At 37.1% G+C, this 15,328-nt stretch overlaps 1 pseudogene across 1 annotated transcript; it reads left to right on the top strand.

Annotated features, from left to right (window-relative positions):
* Nucleotides 1-9,547: 9,547 nt before the first annotated feature.
* LOC105967788 (ABC transporter D family member 1-like) lies at nucleotides 9,548-12,404 on the top strand (annotated as a pseudogene). Its single transcript, XR_016033131.1, has 8 exons — nucleotides 9,548-9,744; nucleotides 9,865-10,319; nucleotides 10,752-10,887; nucleotides 10,967-11,045; nucleotides 11,178-11,416; nucleotides 11,525-11,797; nucleotides 11,878-11,989; nucleotides 12,084-12,404. The product of XR_016033131.1 is annotated as an ABC transporter D family member 1-like (transcript).
* The last annotated feature ends 2,924 nt before the right edge of the window (nucleotides 12,405-15,328 follow it).

Below are 15,328 nucleotides of genomic sequence, written 5' to 3'. Positions count from 1 at the left end.
AATGATCAAAGAGTAAGAAAAGAGTTGCAATAAGGAAAATAAAATCAAATTAGAAGAGAGAATCCCCGAACATCTTTGGTAGTGTCCACGAACTCGAGCATAACCTTCTCATCCGGACTCCAAATCAATTGGTTCCGACGGCACTGGAAAGCTATTTCAGGTGGCTACAATTCCTGTCTAATGGCAAAAATCCAAATTCAGACTCGAACATGGTCAAAATTGGATTCCAAAAGCGATCATGAAAATACGTACTATAGTTCGAGGAAATGAATGCGCATCGAGAATAGTGCGCAAAAACACTCGCCAGAAAAGATACGCACATAAGTAAAAGTAGAAAAGAATGCACAAATGTACTCACGCAAAAGTGCATTCACAAAAAGGATCGTGAAAACACAAACTACAATCCAAGGACATTAATACAAATCAACAGACATGCATATGCACACTTGCTCAAATGGACATGCACAAACGTACATGTGTAAAACATGCGCAAAAGTGCATTCGCAACAACGTTCTTAATAACACGCTCTACAATACTAGGACTTTAATACGCATCAACAAACAACAGCAAAAACACTAGATAAAAAAAATACAGTGGTGTGTAGAAATAAAACTCTACGTTTACGTTTACGTGGATTTTTTTTCGGATTAATTTATATTTCTATAATAATTGGTGGATTTGGTTTCTTATAGGTACAAATCGAAAATTAGGTGTCCAGGACGCAAAAATGATCAAAGAGTAAGCAAAGAGTTGCAATAAGGAAAATAAAATCAAATTAGAAGAGAGAATCCCCGAACATCTTTGGTAGTGTCCACGAAGTCGGACATAACTTTCTCATCCGGACTCAAAATCAACTGGTTCTGGCGGCATTGGAAAGCTATTTCAGCTAACTACAATTCCTGTCTAATGGCAAAAATAAAAAATTCGGACTCGAACATGGTCAAAATTCGATTCCAAATGCGATCATGAAAATACGTACTAAAGTTCGAGGCAATCTATGCGCATCGAGAAACATGCGCAAAAACACTCGCTAGAAGAGATACGTACATAAGTAAAAGTACAAAAGCATGCACAAAAGCACTCACGCGAAAGTGCAATCACAGAAAGGATTGTGAAAACACAAACTACAATCCTAGGACATTAATACAAATCAACAAACATGCATATGCAGACTCGCTCAAATGGACATGCACAAACGTACATGTAAATAACATGCGCAAAAGTGCATTCGCAACAACGTTCTTAAAAACACGCTCTACAGTACTAGGACTTTAATACGCATCAACAAACAACAGCAAAAACACTAGATAAAAAAGATACAGTGGAGTGTAGAAATAAAACTCTACGTTTACGTTTACGTGGATTTTTTTTCGGATTAATTTATATTTCTATATTAATTGGTGGATTTGGTATCTTATAGGTACAAATCGAAAATTAGGTGTCCAGGAAGCAAAAATGATCAAAGAGTAAGAAAAGAGTTGCAATAAGGAAAATAAAATCAAATTAGAAGAGAGAATCCCCGAACATCTTTGGTAGTGTCCACGAACTCGAGCATAACCTTCTCATCCGGACTCCAAATCAATTGGTTCCGGCGGCACTGGAAAGCTATTTGAGCTGGCTACAATTCCTGTCTAATGGCAAAAATCCAAATTCAGACTCGAACATGGTCAAAATTGGATTCCAAAAGCGATCATGAAAATACGTACTATAGTTCGAGGAAATGAATGCGCATCGAGAATAGTGCGCAAAAACACTCGCCAGAAAAGATACGCACATAAGTAAAAGTAGAAAAGAATGCACAAATGTACTCACGCAAAAGTGCATTCACAAAAAGGATCGTGAAAACACAAACTACAATCCAAGGACATTAATACAAATCAACAGACATGCATATGCACACTCGCTCAAATTGACATGCACAAACGTACATGTAAAAAACATGCGCAAAAGTGCATTCGCAACAACGTTCTTAAAAACACGCTCTACAATACTAGGACTTTAATACGCATCAACAAACAACAGCAAAAACACTAGATAAAAAAAATACAGTGGAGTGTAGAAATAAAACTCTACGTTTACGTTTACGTGGATTTTTTTTCGGATTAATTTATATTTCTATAATAATTGGTGGATTTGGTTTCTTATAGGTACAAATCGAAAATTAGGTGTCCAAGATGCAAAAATGATCAAAGAGTAAGCAAAGAGTTGCAATTAGGAAAATAAAATAAAATTAGAAGAGAGAATCCCCGAACATCTTTGGTAGTGTCCACGAACTCGGGCATAACCTTCTCATCCGGACTCAAAATCAACTGGTTCTGGCGGCATTGGAAAGCTATTTCAGCTAACTACAATTCCTGTCGAATGGCAAAAATCAAAAATTCGGACTCGAACATGGTCAAAATTGGATTCCAAAAGCGATCATGAAAACACGTACTATAGTTCGAGGAAATGAATGCGCCTCGAGAAACGTGCGAAAAAACACTCGCTAGAAGAGATACGCGCATAAGTAAAAGTACAATAGCATGTACAAAAGCACTCACGCGAAAGTGCAATCACAGAAAGGATCGTGAAAAGACAAACTACAATCCAAGGACATTAATACAAATCAACAATCAGGCATATGCAGACTCGCTCAAATGGACATGCACAAACGTACATGTAAAAAACATGCGCAAAAGTGCATTCGCAACAACGTTCTTAAAAACACGCTCTACAATACTAGGACTTTAATACGCATCAACAAACAACAGCAAAAACACTAGATAAAAAAGATACAGTGGAGTGTAGATATAAAACTCTACGTTTACGTTTACGTGGAATTTTTTTCGAATTAATTTATATTTCTATAATAATTGGTGGATTTGGTTTCTTATAGGTACAAATCGAAAATTAGGTGTCCAGGATGCAAAAATGATCAAAGAGTAAGCAAAGAATTGCAATTAGCAAAATAAAATCAAATTAGTAGAGAGAATCCCCGAACATCTTTGGTAGTTTCCACGAAGTCGGGCATAACTTTCTCATCCGGACTCAAAATCAACTGGTTCTGGCGGCATTGGAAAGCTATTTTAGCTAACTACAATTCCTGTCTAATGGCAAAAATAAAAAATTCGGACTCGAACATGGTCAAAATTGGATTCCAAAAGCGATCATGAAAATACGTACTATAGTTCGAGGCAATCTATGCGCATCGAGAAACGTGCGCAAAAACACTCGCTCGAAGAGATACGCACATAAGTAAAAGTACAAAAGCATGCACAAAAGTACTCACGCAAAAGTGCAATCACAGAAAGGATCGTGAAAACACAAACTACAATCCTAGGATATTAATACAAATCAACAAACATGCATATGCACACTCGCTCAAATGGACATGCACAAACGTACATGTAAAAAACATGCGCAAAAGTGCATTCGCAACAACGTTCTTAAAAACACGCTCTACAATACTAGGACTTTAATACGCATCAACAAACAACAGCAAAATCACTAGATAAAAAAGATACAGTGGAGTGTAGAAATAAAACTCTACGTTTACGTTTACGTGGATTTTTTTTCAGATTAATTTATATTTCTATATTAATTGGTGGATTTGGTATCTTATAGGTACAAATCGAAAATTAGGTGTCCAGGAAGCAAAAATGATCAAAGAGTAAGAATAGAGTTGCAATAAGGAAAATAAAATCAAATTAGAAGAGAGAATCCCCGAACATCTTTGGTAGTGTCCACGAACTCGAGCATAACCTTCTCATCCGGACTCCAAATCAATTGGTTCCGACGGCACTGGAAAGCTATTTCAGCTGGCTACAATTCCTGTCTAATGGCAAAAATCCAAATTCAGACTCGAACATGGTCAAAATTGGATTCCAAAAGCGATCATGAAAATACGTACTATAGTTCGAGGAAATGAATGCGCATCAAGAAACGTGCGAAAAAACACTCGCTAGAAGAGATACGCGCATAAGTAAAAGTACAAAAGCATGCACAAAAGTACTCACGCAAAAGTGCATTCACAAAAAGGATCGTGAAAACAAAAACTACAATCCTAGGACATTAATACAGATCAACAAACATGCATATGCACACTCGCTCAAATGGACATGCACAAACGTACATGTAAAAAACATGCGCAAAAGTGCATTCGCAACAAAGTTATTAAAAACACGCTCTACAATACTAGGACTTTAATACGCATCAACAAACAACAGCAAAAACACTAGATAAAAAAGATACAGTGGAGTGTAGAAATAAAACTCTACGTTTACGTTTACGTGGATTTTTTTCCGGATTAATTTATATTTCTATAATAATTGGTGGATTTGGTTTCTTATAGGTACAAATCGAAAATTAGGTGTCCAGGATGCAAAAATGATCAAAGAGTAAGCAAAGAATTGCAATTAGGAAAATAAAACAAAATTAGAAGAGAGAATCCCCGAACATCTTTGGTAGTGTCCACGAAGTCGGGCATTACTTTCTCATCCGGACTCAAAATCAACTGGTTCTGGCGGCATTGGAAAGCTATTTCAGCTAACTACAATTCCTGTCTAATGGCAAAAATAAAAAATTCGGACTCGAACATGGTCAAAATTGGATTCCAAAAGCGATCATGAAACTACGTACTATAGTTCGAGGCAATCTATGCGCATCGAGAAACGTGGGCAAAAACACTCGCTCGAAGAGATACGCACATAAGTAAAAGTAAAAAAGCATGCACAAAAGTACTCACGCAAAAGTGCAATCACAGAAAGGATCGTGAAAACACAAACTACAATCCTAGGATATTAATACAAATCAACAAACATGCATATGCACACTCGCTCAAATGGACATGCACAAACGTACATGTAAAAAACATGCGCAAAAGTGCATTCGCAACAACGTTCTTAAAAACACGCTCTACAATACTAGGACTTTAATACGCATCAACAAACAACAGCAAAAACACTAGATAAAAAAGATACAGTGGAGTGTAGAAATAAAACTCTACGTTTACGTTTACGTGGATTTTTTTCGGATTAATTTATATTTCTATATTAATTGGTGGATTTGGTATCTTATAGGTACAAATCGAAAATTAGGTGTCCAGGAAGCAAAAATGATCAAAGAGTAAGAAAAGAGTTGCAATGAGGAAAATAAAATCAAATTAGAAGAGAGAATCCCCGAACATCTTTGGTAGTGTCCACAAAGTCGAGCATAACTTTCTCATCCGGACTCCAAATCAACTGGTTCCGGCGGCATTGGAAAGCTATTTTTAGCGGGCTACAATATCAGTCAAATGGCAAAAATCCAAATTCGGACTCGAACATGGTCAAAATTGGATTCCAAAAGCGATCATGAAAATACGTACTATAGTTCCAGGAAATGAATGCGCATCGCGAAAGCGCAAAAACACTCGCTAGAAGAGATACGCACATAAGTAAAAGTACAAAAGCATGCACAAAAGTACTCACGCAAAAGTGAATTCGCAAAAAGGATCATGAAAACACAAACTGCAATCCTAGGACATTAATACAAATCAACAAACATGCATAAGCACACTCGCTCAAATAGACATGCACAAACGTACATGTAAAAAACATGCGCAAAAGTGCATTCGCAACAACGTTCTTAAAAACACGAACTACAGTACTAGGACTTTAATACGCATCAACAAACAACAGTAAAAACACTAGATAAAAGAGATACAGTGGAGTGTAGAAATAAAACTCTACGTTTACGTTTACGTGGATTTTTTTTCGGTTTTATTTATATTTCTATATTAATTTGTCGATTTGGTATCTTATAGGTACAAATCGAAAATTAGGTGTCCTGAAAGCAAAAATGATCAAAAAGTAAGAAAATAGTTGCAGTTAGGAAAATAAAATCAAATTAGAAGAGAGAATCCCCGAACATCTTTGGTAGTGTCCATGAAGTCGAGCATAACTTTCTCATCCGGACTCCAAATCAACTGGTTCCGGCAGCATTGGAAAGCTATTTCAGCTGGCTACAATTCCTGTAAAAAATTCGGACTCGAACATGGTCAAAATTGGATTCCAAAAGCGATCATAAAAATACGTACTATAGTTCGAGGAAATCTATGCGCATCGAGAAACGTGCGCAAAAACACTCGCTAGAAGAGATACGCACATAAGTAAAAGTACAAAAGCATGCACAAAAGTACTCACGCAAAAGTGCAATCACACAAAGGATCGTGAAAACACAAACTACAATCCTAGGACATTAATACAAATCAACAAACATGCATATGCACACTCGCTCAAATGGACATGCACAAACGTACATGTAAAAAACATGCGCAAAAGTGCATTCGCAACAACGTTCTTAAAAACACGAACTACAATACTAGGACTTTAATACGCATCAACAAACAACAGCAAAAACACTAGATAAAAAAGATACAGTGGAGTGTAGAAATAAAACTCTTCATTTACGTTTATATGGATTTTTTTTCGGATTACTTTATATTTCTATATTAATTGGTGGATTTGGTATCTTATAGGTACAAATCGAAAATTACGTGTCCAGGAAGGAAAAATGATCATAGAGTAAGAAAAGAGTTGCAATAAGGAAAATAAAATCAAATTACAAGAGAGAATGCCTGAAAATCTTTGGTAGTGTCCACGAAGTCGAGCATAACTTTCTCATCCGGACTCCAAATCAACTGGTTCCGTCGGCATTGGAAAACTATTTCAGCTGGCTACAATAGGTGTCTAATGGCAAAAATCCAAATTCGGACTCGAACATGGTCAAAATTGGATTCCAAAAGCGATCATGAAAATACGTACTATAGTTCGAGGAAATGAATGCGCATCGAGAAACGTGCGCAAAAACACTCGCTAGAAGAGATACGCACATAAGTAAAAGTACAAAAGCATGCACAAAAGTACTCACGCAAAAGTGCATTCGCAAAAACGTTCTTAAAAACACGAACTACAGTACTAGGACTTTAATACGCATCAACAAACAACAGTAAAAACACTAGATAAAAGAGATACAGTGGAGTGTAGAAATAAAACTCTACGTTTACGTTTACGTGGATATTTTTTCGGTTTAATTAATATTTATATATTAATTGGTGGATTTGGTATCTTATAGGTACAAATCGAAAATTAGGTGCCCAAGAAGCAAAAATGATCAAAGAGTAAGAAAAGAGTTGCAATAAGGAAAATAAAATCAAATTAGAAGAGAGAATCCTCGAACATCTTTGGTAGTGTCCACGAAGTCGAGCATAACCTTCTCATCCGGACTCCAAATCAACTGGTTCCGGCGGCATTGGAAACCTATTTCAGCTGGCTACAATTCCGTTCTAATGGCAAAAATCCAAATTCGGACTCGAACATGGTCAAAATTGGATTCCAAAAGCGATCATGAAAATAGTTACTATAGTTCGTGGAAATGAATGCGCATCAAGAAACGTGCGCAAAAACGCTCGCTAGAAGAGATACGCACATAAGTAAAAGTAGAAAAGCATGCACAAAAGTACTCACGCAAAAGTGCATTCGCAAAAAGGACCATGAAAACACAAACTACAATCCTAGGACAATAATACAAATCAACAAACATGCATAAGCACACTCGCCCAAATGGACATGCACAAACGTACATGTAAAAAACATGCGCAAAAGTGCATTCGCAACAACGTTCTTAAAAACACGCTCTACAATACTAGGACTTTAATACGCATCAACAAACAACAGCAAAAACACTAGATAAAAAAGATACAGTGGAGTGTAGAAATAAAACTCTACGTTTACGTTTACCTGGATTTTTTTTCGGATTAATTTATATTTCTATATTAATTGTTGGATTTGGTATCTTATAGGTACAAATCGAAAATTAGGTGTCCATGAAGCAAAAATGATCAAAGAGTAAGAAAAGAGTTGCAATAAGGAAAATAAAATCAAATAAGAAGAGAGAATCCCCGAACATCTTTGGTAGTGTCCACGAAGTCGAGCATAACTTTCTCATCCGGACTCCAAATCAACTGGTTCCGGCGGCATTGGAAAGCTATTTCAGCTGGCTAAAATTCCTGCCAAATGGCAAAAATCCAAATTCGGACTCGAACATGGTCAAAATTGGATTCGAAAAGTGATCATGAAAATAGTGACTATAGTTTGAGGAAATGAATGCGCATCCAGAAACGTGCGCAAAAACGCTCGCTAGAAGAGATACGCACATAAGTAAAAGTAGAAAAGCATGCACAAAAGTACTCACGCAAAAGTGCATTCGCAAAAAGGACCATGAAAACACAAACTACAATCCTAGGACAGTAATACAAATCCACAAACATGCATAAGCACACTCGCCCAAATGGACATGCACAAACGTACATGTAAAAAACATGCGCAAAAGTGCATTCGCAACAACGTTCTTAAAAACACGAACTACAATACTAGGAGTTTAATATGCATCAACAAACAGCAGCAAAAACACTAGATAAAACAGATACATTGGAGTGTAGAAATAAAACTCTACGTTTACGTTTACGTGGATTTTTTTTCGGATTAATTTATATTTCTATATTAATTGGTGGATTTGGTATCTTATAGGTACAAATCGAAAATTAGGTTTCCAGGAAGCAAAAATGATCAAAGAGTAAGAAAATAGTTGCAATTAGGAAAATAAAATCAAATTAGAAGAGAGAATCCCCGAACATCTATGGTAGTGTCCACGAAGTCGAGCATAACTTTCTCATCCGGACTCCAAATCAACTTGTTCCGGCGGCATTGGAAAGCTATTTCAGCGGGCTATGGAAACCTATTTCAACGGGCTACAGTTCCTGTCCAATGGCAAAAATCCAAATTCGGACTCGAACATGGTCAAAATTGGATTCCAAAAGCGATCATGAAAATACGTACTAGAGTTCGAGGAAATGAATGCGCATCGAGAAACGTGCGCAAAAACACTCGCTAGAAGAGATACGCACATAACTAAAAGTACAAAAGCATGCACAAAAGTACTCACGCAAAAGTGCATTCGCAAAAAGGACCATGAAAACACAAACTACAATCCTAGGACAGTAATACAAATCAACAAACATGCATAAGCACACTCGCCCAAATGGACATGCACAAACGTACATGTAAAAAACATGCGCAAAAGTGCATTCGAAACAACGTTCTTAAAAACACGAACTACAATACTAGGACTTTAATACGCATCAAAAAACACCAGCAAAAACACTAGATAAAAAAGATACAGTCGAGTGTAGAAATAAAATTCTACGTTTACGTTTACGTGGATTTTTTTTCGGATTAATTTATATTTCAAAATTTATTGGTGGAATTGGTATCTTATAGGTACAAATCGAAAATTAGGTTTCCAGGAAGCAAAAATGATCAAAGAGTAAGAAAAGAGTTGCAATTAGGAAAATAAAATCAAATTAGAAGAGAGAATCCCCGAACATCTTTGGTAGTGTCCATGATGTCGAGCATAAATTTCTCATCTGGACTCCAAATCAACCGGTTCTGGCGGCATTGGAAAGCTCTGCGTTGTAAAGGAAGCTCTTACAAGTTGTCAATGTTAATATATTCTTGATTTGGGTTCAGAATATGGTGTACTAGAAGATGTCTCATGTTGATGGTCGGATAAGCAATCCCGAGCAGCGAATTGCCAGTGATATACCAAGGTTCTGTTCGGAATTGAGTGACCTTGTGCAAGAGGATCTATTTGCTCTTACTGATGGGCTACTTTATACATGGCGTCTATGTTCATATGCTAGCCCAAAATACATATTCTGGATACTGGTAGCAATTTATGACCTTACGTCTATGTATTAGATTCCAATTTAATCTCTTCCTTTCTTTTGTTCATTGTTGTTACTATATTAAGCTGTTTACATCTGTATGTATTTTGTTAATTTTCAGGCCTATGTGTTGGGCGCAGGGGCCACAATTAGAAAATTTTCACCACCATTTGGGAAACTTATGTCCAAAGAACAACAGCTGGAAGGGGAGTATAGGCAGTTGCATTCACGGTTAAGAACTCATGCAGAAAGCATAGCGCTCTATGATGGAGAAAATTGAGAAGAATTTCACATCCAGAAAAAGTTTCAGAATCTTATTCAGCATATGAGAGTTGTTCTTCATGATCATTGGTGGTTTGGCATGATTCAGGACTTCTTACTAAAGTATCTTGGCGCTACTGTTGCTGTTATCCTGATTATTGAGCCATTTTTCCCTGGAAATTTAAGGCCCGAGTCTTCTACCTTAGGACGTGCAGAGATGTTAAGCAATTTAAGATATCACACAAGTGTTATAATTTCGCTGTTTGAGTCTCTGGGAACTCTTTCTATAAGTTCAAGACGACTCAATCGCCTGAGGTATAGCTTGTTCAATTTTTTGTTGAATGCTTTTATGTACCTTTGAATTTTTGTACTTTCTCAATTTGAGAAGTGTTAGTTCCGTTCTGAAAGCTTTATGTACTTATTTTTTGGCTTTCTACTCTATAAACTCACATGAAACTACATTTCTCCTGCATAGAGGAAAAAAAATTAATTGCTTAAGACGGTTACTTCTATACCGTGATGCATCACTTTGAGACTGTAGTATTTTTTTTTTTTTTTTTTGAAAGTTTGCTAGAAAAATATTTATTCTTGTACTAAACAGTTACAGTATTACTTGAAATGTTCATTATCAACCGTGGTGAATTTGGCCAACCAGTCGCATTATTTACATGCTTTTCTGGTGTGAGAATTAGTTGCTAGTTAGATTATACTCCATATGTTTATGCAGATATTCCTTTTGATCTGCAGTGGGTATGCAGATCGTATTCACGAGCTTCTGGGTATATCTAGAGAGCTAGCCGCACGCGATTCATCTTCTCAACAGGCTGATGGGAGCAGGAACTATGTTAGCGAGGCAAGTTACATTGAGTTTGATGGTGTCAAGGTAGCAGAAAAGTTGGCCTTTCATTCATTTGATTATTCTCTTCTTCTCTGGGATTCTTAAGCACATTTTTATCTCTCAGGTTGTTACCCCAACTGGTAATGTCTTAGTAGAGGATTTGAGTCTAAGGGTTGAATCTGGTTCAAATCTTTTGATAACAGGTAGATTCTATTGGTTGTTTTGTTCGCCATTTTGTACCCGTAAAATGTAGGCTGCATCAGATTGGTAGATTCTACATATCATTTTTTCTTTCATGGTCGAAATTTTAACAATACCACCCGATCCATTTCAAGGTCCAAATGGAAGTGGAAAAAGCTCTCTCTTTCGAGTTTTGGGTGGTCTTTGGCCATTGGTGTCTGGTCATATAGTCAAACCTGGAATTGGTTCTGATTTAAACAAGGAGATCTTTTATGTGCCACAACGCCCATATACAGCGGTTGGAACCCTGCGTGACCAGTTAATTTATCCCCTCACAGCAGATCAGGACTTTGCATCTCTTACAAAAAGTGAAATGGCCGAGCTGTTGAGAAATGTGAGATTTGTCAGTTAAATATGATTCTGCAAGCTTTTATCATTGGGCGATCTTGATGGCAAAACTTGTTCAGGGATTTGTTGTTGATCGATTTTTTTTATATATTAGGTGGATCTTGAGTATCTGCTGGACCGGTACCCATCTGAAAAGGAGGTGAATTGGGGTGACGAATTATCGCTAGGGGAGCAGCAAAGATTGGTAATGGCTCGTCTCTTTTACCATAAACCTAAATTTGCTATCCTGGACGAGTGCACAAGTGCTGTGACAACTGATATGGAAGAACGTTTCTGTGCTAAAGTTCGAGCTATGGGAACCTCATGTATCACAATTTTTGGTCCTATCTTTGGATGGAGAAGGAGGCTGGAGTGTGCATTATAAAAGGTAGGAACTTTAATTAGTGTCTGTTTACAGTTCCCTTGTTGAGATGACTATTGCTTATTATCAATTTCATCACTCTGTAGAGCCGATTCACCAGCTTCTACAGAATCCGAGTTTATTAAGAAAAGGAGTTCCGAGACAGAGCGCCAAAGTGATGCCATGACTGTCCAACGTGCATTTGCGAATACAAAGAAGGTCAGGTCCTCATATTCTTCTTCTAATTTTTGTTAAATTATCATTTTAGATTTATCCCCATGTTACTTGAACTTTCTTGGATAATCATTGCCAGGACCGGGCATTTTCAGCTTCTAGGTCACATTCTTCAGAGTTGATATCAGCATCTCTGACCGAGGAAGAGGACTATGTGTCGCCTGTATTTCCACAACTGCAAAGTGTACCCAGGATATTGCCTCTGAGGGTAGCTTCCATGTTTAAGATACTAGTAAGTGCATGTGACTACTTAAATGTCTATCTAGTGCCCCGGTTCAAACTCTCTTGCTATCTCTCTCTCCCCCCTCTCTCTATCTTTTGTGGATTATCTGCCTCTTGTGAGCTATACTTAAAATTCTCCGAGCAAGATCTAGAAATTTGTTAGCTTTAAACAGATCCCTTGGGTAACTTTTGTGCCTTCACGGTCATATTGATTTCTATGTACTTGCAAAAGGAATAGTGATTGTTCTTCCAAGCACATTATATTATATACATTAGCATGGAAAAGATGCATTCTCTTCCAAATTGTAGAATATTTTAGGGACAGAAGTTTTGAGAACTGAAAAATTATTGTGAATTATCATCTAATCCTCATGTAACAAACGAGGCTGCTGTTTGTCGAAGGAGAGAGGCCAAGACTTCATTAACTCAGTTAATGATACCATTTCCTTCCTCAATCGTTTTGTTGCATGTGGTTTTCTGGTGTTCCTTGCTCCATCCCAAAAGGAAATAATAATTAAACAAGACAGGGAATAAGTAAGAGAAAAAAAATATTGAAAGTAGCCTCAGACATATTTGGTTCTTCGTCTGCAAGTTGGAAAGAAATCGGGAGGCGGGACGATCCCGGTCACGACGATGGCAGCAGGACGAGAATCGGTTAGCTCTGGGACTCGACGACTAACTTGGGATGAGTTGCAACAACGACGTGAGAAAAATTTATGCTATAATTGTGATGAGAAGTTCGTCCGAGGCCACCAATGTAAACGGGCGCAAGCATTGTTGATTGAAATTGACGGGTCGGGAGTCGAAGGTGACAAAAAAATTGAGGAAGAGCCCCATATTTCCCTTAATGCGTTAGAAGGCGAGGATGGAGGGTCGACGATGCGTTTGACGGGCGTGCTTAAGAATGAACCAATTGAGGTATTAATTGACAGTGGTTCGAGTCTCAATTTTATTAACCCGAACTTGGCTGGTCGACTACAGATGCACGCTAATCCAACTAAACCATTCTCAGTTAGAGTGGCGAACGGGGAAAAATTAGAGTGTCGAGATAAAAATGAATTGAATGTAATAACATTGCAAGGATACGAGTTCAAGACCAATCTATTTGCTTTACCAATAAACGGGTTGGACGTGGTACTAGGTATGCCTTGGCTCGAGAGTCTTGGACCGATGTGGATTGATTACCGTACGAGAAAGATGAAGTTTAATGATGGGGGTCGAGAATACCACATTCAAGGAAGAACGAGAGGCAAAATTCCTGTGAAGAATTTTTCAAAATTAAATCTTGAGGACAAGATCCCTTTTGAAGGGGAAGGGAATGTGTTGGTCGAAAACCTACACGCAAGTGCACGTATCGTACAAGTAATATAGTCGACAAAAAGTCCGGATATCGAACCCACAGGGAATATTTAATTATCTAACCCTAGACGCTAAAATTCTACCAATTATTATCAAGCCCACCATACACAGTCGACTTTAGAGAGGATTAACTAAAATAAATTAAAAAGCAAATTAAAACGACAAAGCAAGAAAGCAAATTAAACACGCAGATTTATCAGAGTAAACGAGCCTAGGATTTTATTCTTCCCCCTATGTGATTATTACTCCCCCAATTCCTTCAATTATGCAAGCAATTAACCCGGATTATTAACCTGAGATGCTAAAATAATCATAACCCGCTTCCGCGTGTATTACGATTCTAATACTCTAGATTCAATTACTATATTCCTATGCAATTAATTCTAAGCACAAATCTCAACAATGGCTACCTACGAGATTAATTATATTCCTATGTTAATACCACAAAGGCTCTTCTACCACAGTTCTAATTATTAACCCGATCTTCCGATTCATGCGATTAACAATAACATAAAAGCGCATAAAGTGGCCAGTTTCATGAACTTAATAAAACAAGTAGAAGAAATAATCCGGAATTAAAACTTGCATAAAATCATAGAATTGGGTTCATAAATCCCACATAGGGTTCCAAATAAAATCCTAGAATTAAGAAAATTAGCTACTCATGATTAAAGGAAAAACACAAATAAAATAAGTCATAAACGATAAATCTATGCTTAGAGTCTTCGAATTCTTCGTCTTCGTTATTGCTTTGTTGCTCTCCAAATTGCGTAAAAAAATCCCCTAATTGTGTGCTTGGTTTGGTCTTATATAGGGTGAAGAACTTGGGGAAGAAGGCAGTTTCCTTGTGCAATTGAAATCCCTTTACTGCGCAACTTCGGGGTCTCGGACGGCCGTCCCATAATTTGAACTAAAACTCGGACGGCCGTCCGAGCTTTAAATCTCCAGATTTTGGTTTTTTCACTTTTGGCCCATATTTTCTCCAAATTTGCAGTTTTGACCCCATACTTTTCCAATTCTTCAATTTGTACCTAAAATACAATAAATCAACTTTTTAAGCACCAATTATCGTTAAAACACGCCAAAAGCTCAAATAAAAAGATAGGATAAAGTGTAAAAATATACACTTAACACACCCCCAAACTTGAACTTTTGCTTGTCCTGAAGCAAAATTTACCAATAAGCAAATAACTCAACCATAACATCTCATCACATAGATCAATGACCAACTTCACGTTTTCAGAACTTGTAATTATAATGACAATTCTTAGGCATTCGCAAGCTCAAAATTCAACAACACTTAGTCCCTCACCATTACCAAAAACCACAATTCATACAATTACTTCAAGCATCCAATATTTGCAAATTAAAGATAGAAAGAATTTATACTTACATGCATATGCTTGACTCCAAATACTCACCAAATTATTCTACTCTACTAATATCGAACATTAAGCTATTGGGATCATTGGGGCTTTGTGGCTTTCAATTGTTAAGCTCTTTGGTTCGAGGTAGGAAATATGGGTATATGTAGCTATTCTTCTTGAATTTAGGTGATTACGCCAAAATTTGAAAGATAGGCGTTTGAAACAATAAATTCACCTCTACGGACTTTAGTAAACTCGATTCTCAAAAATTCAAAAGTCTCCACTTTTGCTTTTGAGGCAATGGATCGAGTTTTCAAAAATAATTCAACAACTAGTCCTCATTTCTCCCTTCTAGTCTCTTCTTCTTCTCTTTTTC

Source organism: Erythranthe guttata, chromosome 8 (genome assembly GCF_056151865.1).
Source record: "Erythranthe guttata isolate IM_541 chromosome 8, IM_541, whole genome shotgun sequence".
NCBI classification, from domain to species: domain Eukaryota; kingdom Viridiplantae; phylum Streptophyta; class Magnoliopsida; order Lamiales; family Phrymaceae; genus Erythranthe; species Erythranthe guttata.
This window is presented reverse-complemented; position numbering and strand designations above follow the sequence as displayed.